The 19,606-nt window shown below is 32.8% G+C and overlaps 1 pseudogene across 1 annotated transcript; it reads left to right on the top strand.

Annotated features, from left to right (window-relative positions):
• Positions 1 to 3,930: 3,930 nt before the first annotated feature.
• On the top strand, positions 3,931 to 14,979 carry LOC148611561 (DBH-like monooxygenase protein 1 homolog; annotated as a pseudogene). Its single transcript, XR_015924152.1, has 11 exons — positions 3,931 to 4,176; positions 4,943 to 5,089; positions 7,853 to 8,032; positions 8,300 to 8,383; positions 9,559 to 9,712; positions 10,134 to 10,236; positions 12,016 to 12,182; positions 12,398 to 12,584; positions 13,202 to 13,261; positions 13,578 to 13,829; positions 14,366 to 14,979. The product of XR_015924152.1 is annotated as a DBH-like monooxygenase protein 1 homolog (transcript).
• Positions 14,980 to 19,606: the final 4,627 nt, after the last annotated feature.

Raw genomic sequence — 19,606 nt, 5'->3', positions numbered from 1 at the left:
GATGCATATAATTGACTCCATATCCTTAAGCTGATACACTATTTCATGTAACAATAATGCATATTTAGTACAGCGAGGTTTGTTGGTATATAAAAAGAATATTGTTTTGTTAGTGGTTACTAATCGCATATATGTAATGACAATACACTAAACAATATATAATACCACTATAAAAACAAAACATTTGAAGCAGATAGACAAGTGTAGATAAGTTAATAAAAAAAAAAATGAAACACGATAAATAATTGTATTGTGCACACAAAATTATAACTATTTACGCATAGAATCATTGCAGTATGCGCACGTCATATTTTTTGCGAGTACGATAGCTATTTTTTCACCTGCAGGGAACAATGTTCAATCCCCAATACAGGGAGGAATGCAGACACTTTGAATCTGTCAATAAAAAGGGGAGCTGTGCCACACCTGCACCCCAATGGATCCGCCACTGCGATACTCATATTTTGTTAATTGAACCAAGTTTGAGCATATTGGTAGGCAATGGGAAAAAGCAAAATTTAGTGAAAGAAAATAAAATGAAACATTCGAATTGTACTCAAGTGTAAACCTGTTTTCATATCACCAAATTGATATATCCTGTTTCTAGAACTGAATGCAATCAGAAAAAATGTCTATTGGATATTATGAAATAAACAAAATTCAAAAGTTAAATCATTGGAACGATATATGAAAAATACTAGATACGAAACAGAGGACAACAAAATTATTTGTACTATGTATAAAGACAAAACTTATTTTTGTGGAAAATCAAACTGATTTTTAAAAGTTTAATGTGATGGAAAGGGAAAACTTATTGACAAAACTGTGTGACAAACGCGAAGACTTCTCATTCGGTATTGTCAGCTTTCTTTTCATCTGTGACAATATCCCTTCAGCACCTGCGTATGGAGCTTTTATATCACAAGCCAGAACTTGCCGAAACTACGCGGAGTTTTTTTTGTGCCGTGCTAGACTTCTTACAATTCGGCTTCTGGATCAGGGTTATGTTGCTACAAGATATAATGTAATCACTACATAAGTTTCATTATTATCATCACGAACTTGTGGATCATTATGGTGTATCTATCTGCACCATTAGAAGAGATTTGTTTACCATGTCTTAGCTTTCGTCTAACCAGGACGTGACATTTCATAAGCAACTCGGCGGTTTTTTTTTCAAGAAAAGCAGAGGACGCTTACTGTATTAGTGCACCTTGTCCATGCACCCAGTTTTTAATGGAGTCCGAGTTGCTCATTTATTTTTTGTTTCTATGTACGTGTTATTTTGGTCATTTCATGAATTTTGGTTCCCTTGATTACCTTCTTACAATATTTCAACTTGGATCGTTATTTTTTATCGATTTTGGAGGACATGGATTCCAACTGACCAATTGTCATATCCATGGGAACAACAAATTGTGCACTACTATATATTGGTTGATCTGTTTTCATATTCGCACGAAGGTGCATGGGTGTTTATAAGAACTACATAAAATGACTTATTATGTCCTTCAATTTCAGTTTCCGTTGAATAGATGATGAACTATCTCTGAATATTGATGCACCTGATGTCACTCTCGGTTTGTTGTGGGAGTTCACATGGCAAGTGCTTAAGTTTTTTGGTGATTTTGTTTTTTCATTTGCCTTTAGTTTTTATGTGTACATGTAATAAAAGCAATTGTATAATAATACATTACATAACATCAGAGTTCTTCAAAGCTTTTCTAGATTGCAAGGTGCAGTTGGTCATTAGTTATTGAAAGTTGTGACTTTTTCGTGGTTATTTATCAGACAACTTCTTTTGTTTGGTTGTGGGCGAAATCAGAGGAAATGTGAACGTTATTTTTCTTTGCTGAGAAGGTACAAACAGCGCGCGTTACGTCATTTGTGTTTTATTCTGTCGTGGATCGCATCCGATTTTGTGTTCACTTTTTGGTTCTGTCTTTGGATTGCGATGTTTGAATGGTCCTTCTGATTTGATAATTTCATATTTTTTCCTGATATTTATACGTTTATAATGTACTGATAGACCATTGTGGTATGTCCATGTCCATCACGAGGTAAGATTTCATAATTTATCAAAAGAGGCTTTCCTCGTACTGTGCTGTTAATTAAAAAAAAAGATTATTTCCAGTTTGGAGAAGGGGTGCGTTACGTTAAAGTTTTTCTATTTCGATGTTCATTTTTGTAGTTGTTAGCTGTTCTTGTCTCGAGTTCTGCATTTTTATCCATGCCACTTCATTCTTTAGATATCTCTTAAATTATATTGTGAATGACTGTTATATCATTCGTAGTGCACACTTATTTCCAAGTTTGCACCACGGGCGTTATTTCAAATGGGCAGAAAAATATAAAGTAATTCCTTAGTGTCAAAACTTAACGATTAAATCATAAAAAAAAACGTTGATGATGTCAAAGCCACATTGCAAATTTGGGTCTATTAGATGATGAACAATTATTTTTTTTCAATTAGAAAGCGTGTTGTTTTTGTAAAACATACGAACTAGTAATTAAAAGACCGATACCCTTACTCGGAATTAGAATAATTTCATGTCAGATTGAGATCCGACTCTCAATGTTTTTAAGGTCAAAGGCTAAATCTGTATCTGTTATGGGGGTCTTGTCCACTGTAAGAAATGTGTAAGCTATAGGAAAAGCATGAATTAAGTTTCATGACTTGAAAGCCAATTTATAAGCAGTACTAAGATGTCATATCTGTATATATATTTGTTATCATTTGATCACATATTTTGACCCTAGTTTTCATGACTCGATGTCATCACGAGTTAACATCATTTTGATAACAATGGATTCTCCAGATATTATACATGTGCCTCAATGAATTACTTTTTTAAAAACAATAACTTGTTTAAAGCTGCGTATAGAAGGCATATTTGTTTAAGTATCAGTCTTTCTAAAAATCAGACAAGATGATTCATGCATGTTAAAAACGCACCACCTTCAGTTTTATTTCTTGTTCAGAACCAGCTACTGATCACATAACCAGTCTTAGATTTTCATTTATTTGTTGCGCTTTTGAAATAAAAATTATAAAGATTGTGTATGAATTTGGAACTTTAAAAGAATTATCGTTCTTGATTTGGTTTCGTTTAGTTGATTTTAGTGGGAGATGAATGTATGATTTTTTTTAAAAGTACAGATCTGACTGCAGAAATGATTATCGTTTTGTGAAAGTATAGCATATATAGACTGAAAAAGCATCGTTTGTTTGGTGAGTTTTTCTTCACCATAAATCACTTTACCATTAGCAGTGTCTGAATTTTATGTGGACTGGTACTGGAGTGGTTAAAACACATTAAAAAAACCCATAAACATAATTTATTTCATTTTCTCTTGCACTTTACAAATAAAAATAATCAAATCAATGATAACAAAATAGAGGTATTGACTGGGATCACAGTCAGACTTGGCATTCTCCGTTTTTTTCTCAATCTCTGACCGAATTTCCCTTGTCATTCGGAAGTGAAAAGTTATAACGAACAGAATAAACCTTTTCAAATTGTTAAAAAACATTCAGAAGACATTAAGTCAAGATTTTTTCGACACCAAAACCTTTTTGCACGTCTATATATACGATATACTTATATTTTTGCAATTATTCATAACGCTAAGCCCACTTTACAAAATGTCCGATAGTAGTTCCATGCATTGTATGAATGGTTGAACAACATATCACATATTTCAACCTTAACGCTTGTCCCTATTCATTTTTATATCACTATTGCTGAGACTAGTCAATTTCGAAATAATTCTGTTACTTGAATTATACTGATAAAATACCATCACATCATGATGGTCTAATAAAAGCTTATAAATTAAAGTATAGACAGCAGATAGTTGAAATAGAACCAGTAAAGAGCAATGAACTCTTGTACAATGAGGCTATTCTTTTCTTTGGTATTTTGAAAAATCATCTTAGGTGCCGTAGTTACTCCGTCGAAACCGACCCCGACGGAATCACTCGGAAACGTCTGGCAACTCGATAATCATGGAAACTATTGGCTGTTTTGGAAAACTAACGCAACTCATATCACATTTGAGACTCATGTGAAGACAAAAGGATATATCGGATTCGGCCTGACGAAAAATGGTAAAATGTACCTATCAGATGTTGTCGTCGGTTGGATTGACATCCAAGGATCAACTCATTTCAAGGTAAAATTCATACATATTTCCTGTAATTAGTTGTCTTGCTTTCTAATTTATTATCTTGACCCTTCACGCATCCTTAATTTTATTTGCTGGCGCGGAGTCTGTTTTTCCGACGCAGTCGGTATAGTTTTAGTTTTTACCCTTTGACCTTAAGGACGCTCTTCTATGGAAACGCGTCACCTGATAGCAATTCTATTTCCCGATTGGCCAAATACTGATAACTTAGTGGCATTCAAAAACAGTGTACAGAAAATTTGAAATTGCGTTCGAAAAAACTATCGAAAATTTGAAATTGTGTGCCATGTGTTATTTTCTTGAAAGAAATGTAGGAACTTAGAAGTAAAATTTTACTGCATCGGATATCTTTTTTAAAGATAGTACTTGTTGACATTCTATTATATAATTCTCATATTTTATAGGTAATTCGTCGACAATAAAATTTGTGACTGTTCATTAGTATGAAGAAATAACCCCAATCAGGTGATACAAACTTAATAACCTTCTTCCAAGTGTGCACCACGATCATTGAATTTATTTCAAATAGGCCAGAAAATATAACAGTCATTTCGTATAATTTGATTTAAAGGAGTAAATCATTTTAAAATGTTGATGACGTTACACTTACATTACAAAGTTTGGTCTATGAGATGATAAACACAATTTTCTGTCCAATTAGAACGCGCGTTTCATCTGAAATTAAATTATTGTAAGATATATTTGTGGTTGAAACCTCAGTAATAAGGATAATGACATGATCAAGTGGTTGTAGGATTGTCACACAGTAGGACACTATGCACTGGTCATTGACGCAAGTCAGGACTGGTTCTTATTGCTAGGAAAGGAAGATAATTTTGGTACAGTGCTTAAATTCTCAAGAAAACTGGACACTTGTGATGACAAGGACTTTGCAATTTTAGTAAGTATGGATCTTAATACTGGTATGCAACCTTCTCTTTTAAGAACCAACTACCAGTTTTTATCAAATTATCGAAATTCTGAGTCTCGTCTTCGTTTGTTTTCATAGAATTAAATATACTAAGTACTGGTGGTATGATAAAAGTAACATATAGTATAGGTATTGAAAAACTTGCGAAGTGTATAAATTTCGTAACCAAGGATACTATTGGTATTAATTCGAAAATTGAATTTAGTGCTAAAACATAGTTTTCACTTGGAAAATTCTATTCCACGCTACTGTAACAGGTCTGATTTTTAGGTTTGATAACAAAACCAAGATATCTAGAGTTCATAACTTTATTCAACCAAATATAAATATCGAATACAAAGCCTAGTAATAACAAATACAAACATTAGTTGTATAATACTAAGTATTTCTCTAAATGAAATACATGATTTAATAAATAAATCACGGAAAGTCCATTTTATCATTGTTTTAGCACGGGCTGGCCATTTATGTCGGATTGTTAGTTAAATATTATACACTGTCAACTTCGTAATATAATGAAGTTAGCAATTTGAATGATCACGTATCCGTCCCGGTCACACTGGTCTGAGAGCTCCAGTTGTGCATGTGGCTATGATATTGAAGAAAACTATCACTATTTTTATGTTTGTCCACTGTACGAAAGACAGCGCATGAAATTATTTAATGACCTTAGAAACTTTGATACAGTTTATTTACCAACATTACTTTGTGGTTTAAGTGACCTGTCTCCAGATGATAATATCACAAATAGTGTACACAATTATATAGCAGTTTCAAAACGATTTGAATAGTATGTATTATCGAATATAGATCTGATTCACCAACACAGTTTTGTTTTCAGATGCAACATTGTTCTCATCTTACATTTAAATTCTTAAACTCATGGTTAATGGATGCGACGATACATAGTTTTGACTGTTCCTTCTGTGTTTTTTTTTCTCGTTTTAAGTGTGTGTGTGTATTTCTCTCTGTTCTGATATTCTTTTCCAAGTTAACTCTTCCGATTATTTTAATTCCTCAAAATAGAACTCATTTCTTTTTCTGTTTATTCGAATTCACCCTCTATTCACATATTATATAGTTATTTACAGATATATAAAAGATCTTACTTTATACTAATCAACAATCCTGAACGCTAATTTTTGTTTGGTGGTATCATTTTGGATTTCCTTTATGAATTATCTTTAAGTATTATCTGTATATTATGAAACTGAAGGTACATTGGCAGATTATTAACATATTGAAATAGATAACTTTGAGACCCTCAATTCAAGATTATTATCAGAACATAATAGCATTAAAACCTATGATTTTTCAACACTGTATACTTCTATACCCTATACTCAGTTAAAATCCCGACTCAAAAACATACATCGTTGTTTCTCAAAAAAAAGATGGTACACCTAGATACAAATATATAGTTCTTAGTAGAGATTCTTCATTCTTTGTAAAAAAGTAATTTCAAATCATCTTCCAAATAAGATGTTTCCAAAATGCTAGAAATTTTGATCGACAAACATATTTGTCCAGTGTGGTTGACTCGTTTTTCAACAAACGGTCGACATTCCAATGGGAACAAATTGTGCTCCTCTACTTGCTGACCTATTCCTTCACTCTTATGAGGCTGAATTTTTAGCTGATCTGATCCGAAAGATAGAACATCGTTTAGCTAGATCATTTAATCTCAGTTTCCGCTATATAGATGACGTGTTATCGTTAAACAAACCTAGTTTCGGGGATTTGCTACATCGCATCTACCCCAAAAAACTTGAGATAAAGGATACTACAGACACTGTGAAGTCTCATGGCTTGACCTACACTTAGAAATCGATAGTAAAGAAAAACTATTGACCAAACTTTGCGACAAACGTGATGACTTTTCATTCAGAATTTTCAACTTTCCTTTCATCTGTGGCAACATCCCTTCAGCACCTGAGTATGAAGTTTTCATATCACAACTCATACGATGTGCCAGAGCTTGCAGTGACTACACAGACTTTTTGTATCACACTAGACATCTTACAATTAGGCTTCTGTGACAGGGTCATGTTGCTACAAAATTGAAGTCTACAGAAGTTTTATGGTCGTCATCATGGAATCGTGGATCGTTACGGTGTACCCATCTGCACCATGGAAACTGATTTGTTCAACGTGTCATAGTTTTCCTTTCCACTACGTCTACACCGGACTTGACTTTTTATGAGCAACACGGCGGTTGTTTCTAGAAAAGTAGGGGACGCTTATCCTACCGCTGCACCTGGTCCAAGCTCCCAGTTTTTAGTGGAGTCCGAGTTGCTCATTTACTTTTGTTTCTTTGTATGTATGATTTTAGTTACTTTATGTTCTTTGTTGTGTATGTCTGTTTTCCATGTCTGGTCTTTGTCCCTGGATTATATTCTTTTGATTTCCGCTAGAATCTTGATTCCAATGATTACTCCTTAGTACTTGGATATATTCAGGAATTGCACAAATATGCATTTGTAAAGTAATGTATCAAATAAAATAGATAAAAGTATCCATGTGAATGGCTTACTAATATACTTTTCAGCAATCTGTGTTTCTTTATGAATAATGATGTTCTTGCCTCTATTTTCCACCTTATAATTGGAGAGGGTATGTATAGGCATTATCTGTTGTCCAATCCCTTTGATTTAGATCAATAAAATATTTGAAATGAAATTTGTGAAATTGAGCTACAACACGAATATTTGAATTTAATATTTCCCAGGAAAGGATAATACGATCAAAGTTATTTATTCCTTCCATCCCGATGATCCTGAATCGTTCTCTTCCCTACCATACCATGGTTCAGAACGACGAGGAGCTGAAAGTATAATGCTGTTGTCGTCAGTAAAAGCCAACGAATGCGTACCTCCACCAAATGTAGAGAATATTGATATTTTTCAAGATAATGTAAGTATATGTATAAACTATAAGAAAAAAGTTTTATTATTATTATTATTATTATTATTATTATTCTAGTTTAGAAATGTTGTGGTACCTTTTACATTTATTTCTTGTATTCCAGCAGTGTATGACACCAATAACCCAATTAACCTTGCGTAACTTAATAAAATATAACTGGACACAGAAAATTTGCAGTTAACATAAAAGAACTGAAAACTTAGCACAGAAGCGAGCAGCTTTATGACATAATGAACAGAATGTATTTATTTTTAGCTACACATTCCTTCAGACGACACTCACTACGAATGCAAGGTGTTCAAGATTCCAGAAAGGAAACAGAAAATGCATTTGATTTGCGTACGTTTGATATGAGTTCCTGTTATTCACTGGTAAAAATATTTTTTATGACGAAAACCATTCTTCAAAATTCAAAAGACGAATATGGTTATACGATATTTAAACTCTATAGGAAAAAAAAGTAATAATACCAAAGTGTCAACCAATGGGTAATGCAGGGATAAAACACCACTGCAAAAAACGGGAATATTCATCATAGCCAATCTCCGAACGAACGTCCACTATAGATGTTGCAACTAGCCCTCTCAGAAAATGCAAGAATCTTCCAAAGTCAGGAAAAAAGAATGATTTTACGCGACGTTATCCGATTGTAAAACATTGTTTGATTAAAACAGTGTCCAAGAATTTCGAAAGACCTTTCTGTAGAGGTTAGTAAGAGAGAAATCGAAAGACTTCCTTGCTTGGAGCTTGACGAAATGCAAGGCCCGGTGTATAAATAATAAAATTGAGACTTTTCGTAAATTCCTCCTTACCTCAAATAACAAGGTTTGAAGGTTTGACGACATTCTCATTTTAAGAATATTGATGTAACTCAGACCATGTCAATGAACAAAACTTAAAGAAATTAAAAGTTTACACAGAAACGACGAGAAAGAATCCCACTGGTACATGGGAATACCCTCAGGTGAACCGGAATACTGAGCAAAAACAGATTCTATAGAACACACAAAGCACTATTAGGATGACAATGACACAATAACGAAGCCATAAACAATTAAAAATGACTATAATAATTTCAAAAAGTTACTTGGGCATCCACAGAATTAATTAAACAGGTGCGCTAGTAAATCTCATCACCTTTAAGAGCTGCTTAGTCCTGTCTTTATATTAAGTTTTTGTAATGTGTTTTTTTACAATAATAATAATAATAACAAAAATTATACAAAACAAACAAAACTATAAAAAAAAACAAAAAAAAAAAAACAAAAAAAACAAAAAAAACAAAAAAAAACCCAAAAAACAATCAAACAAACATAAACGAAAATTAAAAACTCTTTGACGTCGCATATCCATTAAAATCAATCACCACGTTTTATTGATGACCTCTGCAAGTATTTATATTGTATTTAGGTTATACGCTGGTGTATTTGTTCCTTTTCACTATATCATATATTTGTGTTTTTTGTATTGTTGCGGAAAATGAATATGACATTTTATACTTTTCAATTTTCAAGTATGAACCTGTTATAACCACTGGAAAAGAAGAACACATTCATCATATTATTGTATCAGATTGTCCACATTCACCTTCCGTTCCCGTGCTATAAAACCAGACCTAAACACATTTAATGCGTCGATATTATCATAGCTTGGGCTGTAGGTGGCGTGGTAAGTAAAGAGAGTATATCGTGTGCAGATTGTACGCTTCAGGGCTGTCATACATGTATTTTCTTGAATATAAGAACTAAAGAAATGAAAAAAATTAATGACTAGAGTCTGTATCATATTTCGTCACGATAGAGAAGTATATGTGTGGATACTTCACAACACTTGATAATAGTATGAGGAAGCCGCTAACGAAAATACGAATGAACAGACGTATATTATAACCAGGACCATTCTTTGTTTTGCGATGGGGTAACGAACAATGTTCGATTTTATAAAGAACATATGTTACTAATACTGGATATGTTAAGAGCTTTGTGGCTTAAGATCAATAAACTTAGTTGATTTTCATTTTACTCGTTCAAATCATTTACTGAATGGTTGTTTAAATGAAAGAGCGATTGCACGTGTATTTGTTTTGCAGGTTTTTGATTTTCCGGCTAATGCCGGATTTTCCTTTAATTTCTCTGGTGATCCAAGATATCTACTCATGGAAATCCACTACAATAACCCAACAATGAAATCAGGTATTGTATCAGTTAATATACATGTTTTTCTGCCATATATCATGGCGTGGTTCATTTGACTTCAATTTTAATTATTCGATAAGAACTAGTATTTCTGATTATATTTAAAAACTCGTGGAATCTCGACTATTAAAATCTTTGAAAAACGAAGAACTCATTACATCGATTACACTGTGAAAAGTACAAACCGTCAATATTATATAAAAGTTTCATCATAATTGTTAAAAAGTGAGTTGATGTGGCACAGTTAATAGGATAATCAATTAGTACGTGGGCTGAGATAACCCCCGTGTACCCCCACTCATCCACCAAAGTATGCTTTCCAAGTACCCTTAAGGGGTTTTGACATTGAAAATTATGTCATTCACAAATTTCAGCGATTTTTCGGTGGGGTAGGGGTACAAATTTTTCATTTTAACCTACATGTTACTGTAACTTATTGTAGTATCATTACAAAGCTTGGACATGGGGCTACATGATAGTATATATACATATTTAGTTCCTTCACATGTGATGTCCTAGGAAGACTTCGATGCTCGAAAAAAACTGAGTCACAAAAATATTGGCTTTTTGTGTGTCTGGTACATATATAGGCTTATACCGAAAAACAATCCGACAATTTCCTTTTGGCGACAAATGGATTCGGTAATAGGAGGTATAAAGGAGCCTGAAAATCATCATGAAGTTGATGAGGTTTGGGGTATACTACGGACCCTTCCAACCCATGGACTGAATAACCAAAATAAGACAAGTGCTGAAGAACGCCTTAAGTTATCGGGCGCGCAGAACTTGATCTGCGCACGAGTTAATTCTTTATGCGTTCTTGGCACGTGTGATTATATTTTAGTTATTCACGATAACCAATTACTATTATATTTATTATATAGATTTACGTCTTAATCAATTTCTATTTTCAACATACATTGTATTTTTTTGATCGGCGGATTGATATTCGCGTTTTGACGTTCTTGCGGGAGAACGTTCGAAAATGAAATTACCGAATTATTTCACAGTGTGAATTATTGATTTTTTTTACACAGGGGACATTCGATAAAACACTGCTATCTTTTAAATAATAGAAGTTAACAATGTTCCCATCTTCCTGCTTAAGATGAACATGTTGACTGGAATTACTTACTAGTATATCAATATCTACTAAAATTATAGTATTTTATTTCATTTGAAATTTTGTAAAAAACGTTTCTGGAGCAACAACACGATGTCCAAAGTTTGAAAAGTCAAAAGACTAAAAAAAGGAAAGCAAGAGGGGACGAACACTCCAAACAATCTACCGAAATATAAAATGAATACATTAAGACAAAAAAAAAAAAAAAACCATCGATGTAATGACCCCCCTAAAAATATTGTTTGGTTGTATTTGGTCCAGACCTACATAAAATGTAAATTTTGTAAAAAACGTTTCTGGAGCAACAACACGATGTCCAAAGTTTGAAAAGTCAAAAGACTAAAAAAGGAAAAGCAAGAGGGGACGAACACTCCAAACAATCTACCAAAATATAAAATGAATACATTAAGACAAAAAAAAAACACCGATGTAATGACCTCCCTCAAAATATTGTTTGGTTGTTTTTGGTCCAGACCTACATAAAATGTAATGTTTCATTTTTATTTCTGTAGTTTGTTTGGAGTGTTCGTCCCTGCTTTTTCCCCTCTTTTAAGTCCCTTTTGACTTTTCAAACAATTTCTTGCAGACGCATGGCGAAAACTTTCCAACTTAATGTAAACATGTATACCAAGCAATCTTGTAATTTACTTAAGGAATCGTCGACAGTTCTGGAATAAGATTAATTACAACACACCAGGTTCGGAAATATGACTCGGGTAATATAATGACTGGGGCACTAGTCAGTCCGGCACAATTCATTCCACCTCATGAATCAAATTTCCAGTCAAGACACTATTGCAGCCAACACTGCTTAAAGCAAGTAAGTGTTACAACAGTAGTTAAATAAATATCATCTATTAAATTTATACAAAGTTCACTTATTGTTTTTTTCAGTTTGCTGTTTTATTTAAACACTGCTGCGCATTTCTGTAGCTTATTTTTTTATACTAGAAAGACTCCAACACAAGTGTAATATTGTTTTATCGTTACAATTCAGTGTATTTTATTAATGTATACAAATACTTACTCATTTAGGGCTTGCAAAATAAAAATAATACGATGAAAATATTCGCAGTCCTCGTACAATCCCACTTGATTGGCAAGAAATTAACTGCCAGACATATCAGAGGAGATACTGAACTGGAACCACTTGCTGAAGACCTTTCTTATGACTGACTATCAAGATGCAAGATTTGTGACTGATGAAAGGGAGATCAGATATGCATTGATGCATCCAATGAATTTTGATTTTGCATCTCTTCACAAAACTGTTAAACGTAGTCGCACTTGATCCGAAAGTAGAATATAAATGATTCAAATCCAATAATCCAATCAATTAAAATTAAGTTGAAACAGAATTGTGTCGTGCCTCACCGTTTATCGATAGAATAGTTCAGTGCAGTATGACTAAAAGAAGTTTGAATAATTTTAGACGTTCAAGCGATGTTTTCAAAAGATCAAAATCAAACGCTTGCTACAATCACACACACACACACACACACACACACACACACACACACACACACACACAAAGAGTAAGTTTTTTTGTTCTTTACCTCAAATATTATGAACGTGGAGGATGCAATATCTTCCAAATATTTGACAGTTGGATGTTGTTTAAATAGTTTCTTTTTTGGAATTTAAAAAAAAAAAACATGACTTTTATAATTAAAAGAAATAACGAACTTTTACCAGTAGCGCAGTAGCAGTAATACTCCATTTGTCATAATTAATCTTTGCATTTGGTATAACGTTTCTTTGAAGCGGAAGCCAAGTAATAACTAAACTTTCTTCTTAAAGGTGATCCAATATGTTTTTAAGCTTATACTATTTTTACAGGGAGACCGCATCACTGTTGATTGTTACTATGACTCTTCGAAAAGAAATACTCCTACTCTTGTTAGTCTTTATGATAAATATCATAGAACTAATGTATTAAATATATTCTATTTTATTTCACAGCCAACACCATGTTAAAGCGGCATTTTTTGAATTTTATACAATCTAATAACACGTATACACCACGTACACACAAAAACGTTTTTTTAGGAATACAATACATTTGCAAAGAAGCATCAGCTAGTCTACTTTAATCTTTTGGAGACGATTTTTCAAATTTGACTTCGATATCATTCTCGATTGATTAATGAGTATCACATGTAAACCTAATGGTTATACATAAACTGGTACACTAATGACCATTTTGTTTTAACAGGGAGGTCTATCTACATCGGAAGAAATGTGTTTGACTTTCCTGTATTATTACCCAAAACATACCATTTATGTATATCGTAGCCTTCTTATATACTCTCAAATGGGAGTGAATGTTTATAAGAATGTAGAAAGCCTTCAACGACAGAATTGGAATGATAAAAATGTTCGAGATAATTTTAAAGACATGCTCATTAATACAACTTCTTTTCATGAATGTGATGGATACACTGTAGACATTGATTATAAAAGCAATGTAAGTTTTATATAATTCTTCTTGAATTTGTCTATTCATGTTTTTTTCTAGCCTGGGTTTGGTAGTGTAGATAGAAAATAATCATAAAGCGTGGCAAATTCGTATACCAATGTTCATGTTAAATCATTGCACTATTATTATCTTTAAACTGCAACAAAATTTTAAAAGAAAAATAAGCAAAAAAAAAAAAAAAAAATACCCGTTTTTTATTCGAATCGGGTAATATCCAGGCAACTTTATAACAATGTAACGTTTGATACGTCACAGCAGAGTGTTAAGTTCAGTAAGTGACCGTATATCACTTATAAATATACATGAATTCATTTCGACTGCTCAAATAGAATAGTTGCAGTATTATACAAGAATACACTTAGATAATTAGAATAAATTGAAATATGCTAGATAGGAATGCTTTTGTAAAATATCCATATTTTATATACAACGAATGCTGTCCCATTTTTTAAATACACATACAGATATCGTATTTAACTGACTTATTTCAAATATGCTAGTACATTACTTTTACTACTTTTCAGTGGTCATTACACGGATTCTCTGAAAGCGAGCCATTAACGTTGTGCAGACCCACACAACGCCAGTGTCATCCTCAGTGAGTGGTTGGAGAAACAAATATAATTGCATCGATTGCTTAAGATATTAGAAACAATAGACATATTGAGTAGATGCCTTTGTAAGAATCATGGAAAATCTGAAAAATGTGATACACCCCAAAAAAGGCTACATATTTTTATTTTTGTATTTAAGTTGTTTTATGGGTCTGTATTGTGAAATGTGTAAAAAAATCGTTCATATCTGTCAGCTCTTAGGAGATAATCAACACTGAAAATCCAATATATTCTAATGTATTTGAGTGTCATTTACAGAGTTATCTCCCTTAATTTTTAAATCTACCGTGCATTCGATATAATTTTTATCTCCTATGAACATGGGATATATGAAAAACCACATGTTACTTTCTGTTTACTATGACATTTTAAACAAAATATCAAAAATAAAAATATGTAGGCTCTCCAACTATGACTCACATTTTACATGATTCTTAGCTGGAGTGCTACTTAACAGCTATTATTAGTCAAATCAGAATAATCAATAAATGAAATGCAATACATAAATAAATAAAAAAATGTCATCTTCACCAGTTAATTATTACACGAATCTGGTATACCCTTGATTATGTACTAGTAAATGAGGAAAAAAACGTAAATATATTTGTAGCACGTATTTTGTATAGGTTTAATTTTAGCATAATGAAAATAGTTTCAAATGATGTATATATACTGTATAGAAGAAAATTAAACTAGAATTGTGTCTTTGTCCTTAGAATGATTTTGATTATTACTGATTACTACTCGGTATAAAACTTACAACAATCAAAATAATCCAAACGGATTTTACATGGAATTATAACAACTATCAAGCGTTGGTAAAGTCAGTAGGATCTAGGATCTATATATATTGTAAATATCAAGACATAAAAAAGCAGTTATCTTAGTAGTAGGTATTGGAACACCATAGCAGAAATCCATTTTTACCCATAAGATTCTGGTCCCAGTGTAATGGATTCTGTACAATATACATCAAGACAATGACTGAATCATTGCTAAATGCATCTTTGTATATATTAAACATACAAGCACAAGTCAAATTTAGGTAAAAAAAAATGTTTTACAACTTGTATATAACATTAACAACAAATGTGTTAACAACATATTTTAAAATAAATCTACAGCTATCAAACACAATATTGGAAGTCTGAAATTCATAATAGCCCTGTTCCTAAATGTATTATGCAGTGCAAGCTAGCATCAATTTTCTTGAAAAAGGGCAATTTCTTTAAATTTAGAGGAATTGAGGCATGTTATGCTATGATCCAGCTAAATACCAACACCAAAAACATAAACTATTACAGTTTTCATTCAAATCTAGCAGTTTGTCACAAATTATTTGCAACTCGCGCTGCACTAGATATTTAGGCTACATCATTTTCGAACGAAAATCTGTTATGGTAAATCTGTACATTTATTGTCAAATTTGATGTTTACATTTCTGTTGTTAGCAAAATACTGCTGTAGTAACATGTTTTGTGAAGGAAAGAAACATGCATATATGTAGAATACTGTAAAAAAAGCATGAAGCAAAGTTTTCAGGGGCATAATAATTGCATTCTTAACATCGTTATTACTCCAAAAAAGACGGTACATCTAGATACAAATATGTAGTTCTTGGTAGAAATTCTCCATACTTTGTAAAAAATACTTCCAATCATCTTCAAAATATACCGAAGAAGATGTTTTGAAAATACTCGACACCACATTTGTCCAGTGTGGAAGACGCGTTTTTCAACAAACGGTCGGCATTCCAATGGAAACAAATTGTTGGACAATTCCTTCACTTTTATGAGGCTGACTTTATAGTTGATCTTATCCAAAAGAAGGAACATCGTTTAGCTAGATCCTATAATCTCAGTTTCCGCTATATAGATGCCGTATTATCGTCACCTATGAATGTTATCGAGGGACAAAGACCAGACAGGGAAAACAGACACACACAACAAAGGACATAAAATAACCAAAATAATACGTACAAAGCAACAAAAGTAAATGAGCAACTTGTACTCCAATAAAACCTGGGAACATGGACCAGGTGCACCGGTAGAGTAAGCGTCTTCTGCTTTTATGGAAACAACCGCCGAGTTGCTCATAAAAAGTCAAGTCCGATTTAGAAGAAAGAGGAAAGGAAAACTATATATCACCTTGAACAAATCGGTTCTGATGGAAGAGAAGGATACACCGTAACGATTCACGTATTCATGATGAAGACAATAAAACTTCTGTACTGATTGCATCGATCTTGTCGCAGTCTGTTCCAGAAGCATAATTGTAAGGTGTTGAGTGCGGTACAAAAAGTCTGCGTAGTTAGGGTAAACTCAGGCTTAAGGTATGAGTTGTGATATGAAAACTCCATACGCAGGTGCTGAAGGGATGTTACCACAGATGAAAGAAAAGTTGACAATACGGAGTGAAAAGTCATCGCGTTTGTGGCAGTGTTTGGTCAACAGTTTTCCTTAACCATTGATCTCTTAGAGTAGATCAAGATATGAGGCTGACTTCACATTGTCTGTAGCATCCGTTATCTTGCGATGTTAAAAATCTTCGAAACTAGGATTGCTGAACGATAACGCGTCACTTATACAACAGAAATTGTGACAAAAGGATCTGGCTAAACGCGGTTTCTTCCTTAGGATCAAATCAGCTTTATAGCCAATCTCATAAGAATGAAGGAATATGTCAGCGAGGGAAGGAATCCATTGGAATGCCGAAGGTTTGTTGAAAAACGCGTCCACCACACTGGGCAACTATGTTGTCGATAAAGCATTCCAGCATTTTGAAAACGTCTTCGGTATGTTTGGAAGATAATTTGCAATCACTTTTTACAAAGTTTTGAGGAACATCTACCAAGTACCACATACCTGTATCTAGGTGTACTGTCTTTTTTGGAGTAACAACGATGTATAATGCTTTTGAGTCGGGATATTATCTTAGTATATGGAATAGAAGTATAGCAGTTGAAAAATCATAGGTTTTAATGCTATTGTATTCTGATAATAATCTAGACTTGAGGGTTTCAAGATCTTTCGAATTTTTCAGGATCCACATTGAGTTAATGTCACTACGGAAGTTACAAGTGTCATAGTAGGACTGGAAACCCTCTATGACATTGAACGTGTTTTGTTCGTAGAAATAGAAACCATAGATATAGGCACAGAATAAAGTAACAATATCTAAGCTATTGACTTTTCGGAAACGGTAACATTACCTTCCACAAAAATTAATGTACCAATTTGTCAGTTGCTGGAATTTTATCGAAAAGAGAATTTGGATACTTCTTGTTGAACCTATCCTTTTAGGCAGAACGTTTTATTTTGAGAACGTGTATGTAGGTTTTAGAACTGCAAAGGTAAACATCCGAAATGGTAATGGGTTTTCAAAAAAAAAAATTTAAAAAAAAAATAAAATAAAAAAAAAAAAAAAAAATTGGTGATCAGCGGATAAGTCAGGATTCTGTGAATACAGGTAGCACAAAAAAAATTCTCACAGTGCTCAGGCATTGAAGGGTGGAACCGTTTATATATTGTGCTGTATACACGTTGTTGTTTCAACTACAAGTAGCTGACGGGTTAGGTACTGTTGATGACCTTAGCTCGTTACTATGTTTTGCGTTTTTAGCATCGAACTTACCGGGATTTCTCTTTAATCCAACTATTGCAAAGACATTTAGTGTTAGATGTCTGCACTTCACAAACAAAGGACTTATCAGCATCTTATAATTTTAATGTGTTAACTTTTAAAAAAAAGTAATTAAGAGAACTAAAGTGCTCTGTATACAAGATTATATTTTATCAGAATCAAAGGAAATAAGAGTCATAAATCTAAAATTGTTTTTAATACTGATAATTCTTAAATGCAAGGTCAGGTATGACTTATTTTCATTTCCACCAACCGGTGCATGTGTTGCGTACCTGTTATTATTGTATTTTGTACAAATTATTACTTATATGAGAATATTGTACCAGAATTTCCTTGTACAATTTCTTCAGCGAAGATAACAATAACTTGAACAAGGACATATATTTATAGTTTTTGACTTGAATTTTACTTTTTATACTTTTTAATGTGGGAACGGACAATATGAAAAAAAGATCAAACATAGATAAAAAAGAATAATATAGACAGAACTGGATTACTCTGATTTATCCCGTTTGAAAAATAGGTGATGCCATAGATCAATTACTCAGGTTCGTTATTGGCTTCCATTTTTAAAGTTTTAACGAGAATCAGCTCTAGGCTTGATCAAATACAAGTTTGCGTGATAGGAATTGTCAAATTTTCAGACAGTAGTGTCTCGCTTAGTCCATAGACGAAAGACCTGTTTTGCGGGCTTAATTGTGTGCTAGTGTCCAATTTCAAATTGGCGAATGTATCATGAAATATTTTCTCCTTAAAACTCAACTGATAGGTAGATGAGATTTTAGATGTAAATATCACATCCACACGAAATTATTATTTTGTTATTGTCTACCTATGTAACTATGTTCTCTGTTTTCTCGACAAAGTCTTTTAAAACAGTTTAAGTAGTAGCTTCATACCTTTAGGCTTCTTAAATTCAAATTCTTTTAAATTATTTGTTTTAGTTGAACTTTGTACCAACATTAAAGTTGTTTAAAGCTGTTTGGAATACTAGAAATTGATTGTGTGAAAAGCTCAATTCGATAATGTTGATCACTGTGTATTTTCTGTTATTATATTCTTGTATAATTGAGGCAAAAGGATGTATATGCATTAAGCCAAAACTATCATTCATTCATATTTTTATTTAAAAAATTAAAATCGAGACTTTCATTTTTGATGATGCTTGAGCAGAGGACGCTTACCCTACCGGTGCACGTGGTCTATGCTCCCAGTTTTTATTGGAGTCCGAGAAGTTTTTACAAAATAATTACTTGTACAAAAATATGTACAACATAAAAATGGTAAATGAGAGGATGACGACGCGTTCTTCCAATACTTTTTACAGAAATGTGATAAGGTTTAAACATACGACAACTTCACCCTTCTTTATCAAAGATAGACTTAAGTTCATTAAATAGTTTCATTAAGTTAGTTCCACATTGTAACCGACCTGTTCATAATCACGAGAATCATCGTCATTACGATAACACTAAAAGCCTGCATGACAAGTCTGGGAATAATTTTATT

Source organism: Perna viridis, chromosome 7, assembly GCF_037379345.1.
Source record: "Perna viridis isolate PV_CMFRI_1.1 ecotype Kerala chromosome 7, ASM3737934v1, whole genome shotgun sequence".
NCBI lineage: Eukaryota > Metazoa > Mollusca > Bivalvia > Mytilida > Mytilidae > Perna > Perna viridis.
The sequence above is the reverse complement of the archived record's forward strand: the minus strand, read 5'-3'. Positions and strand labels throughout refer to the sequence as shown.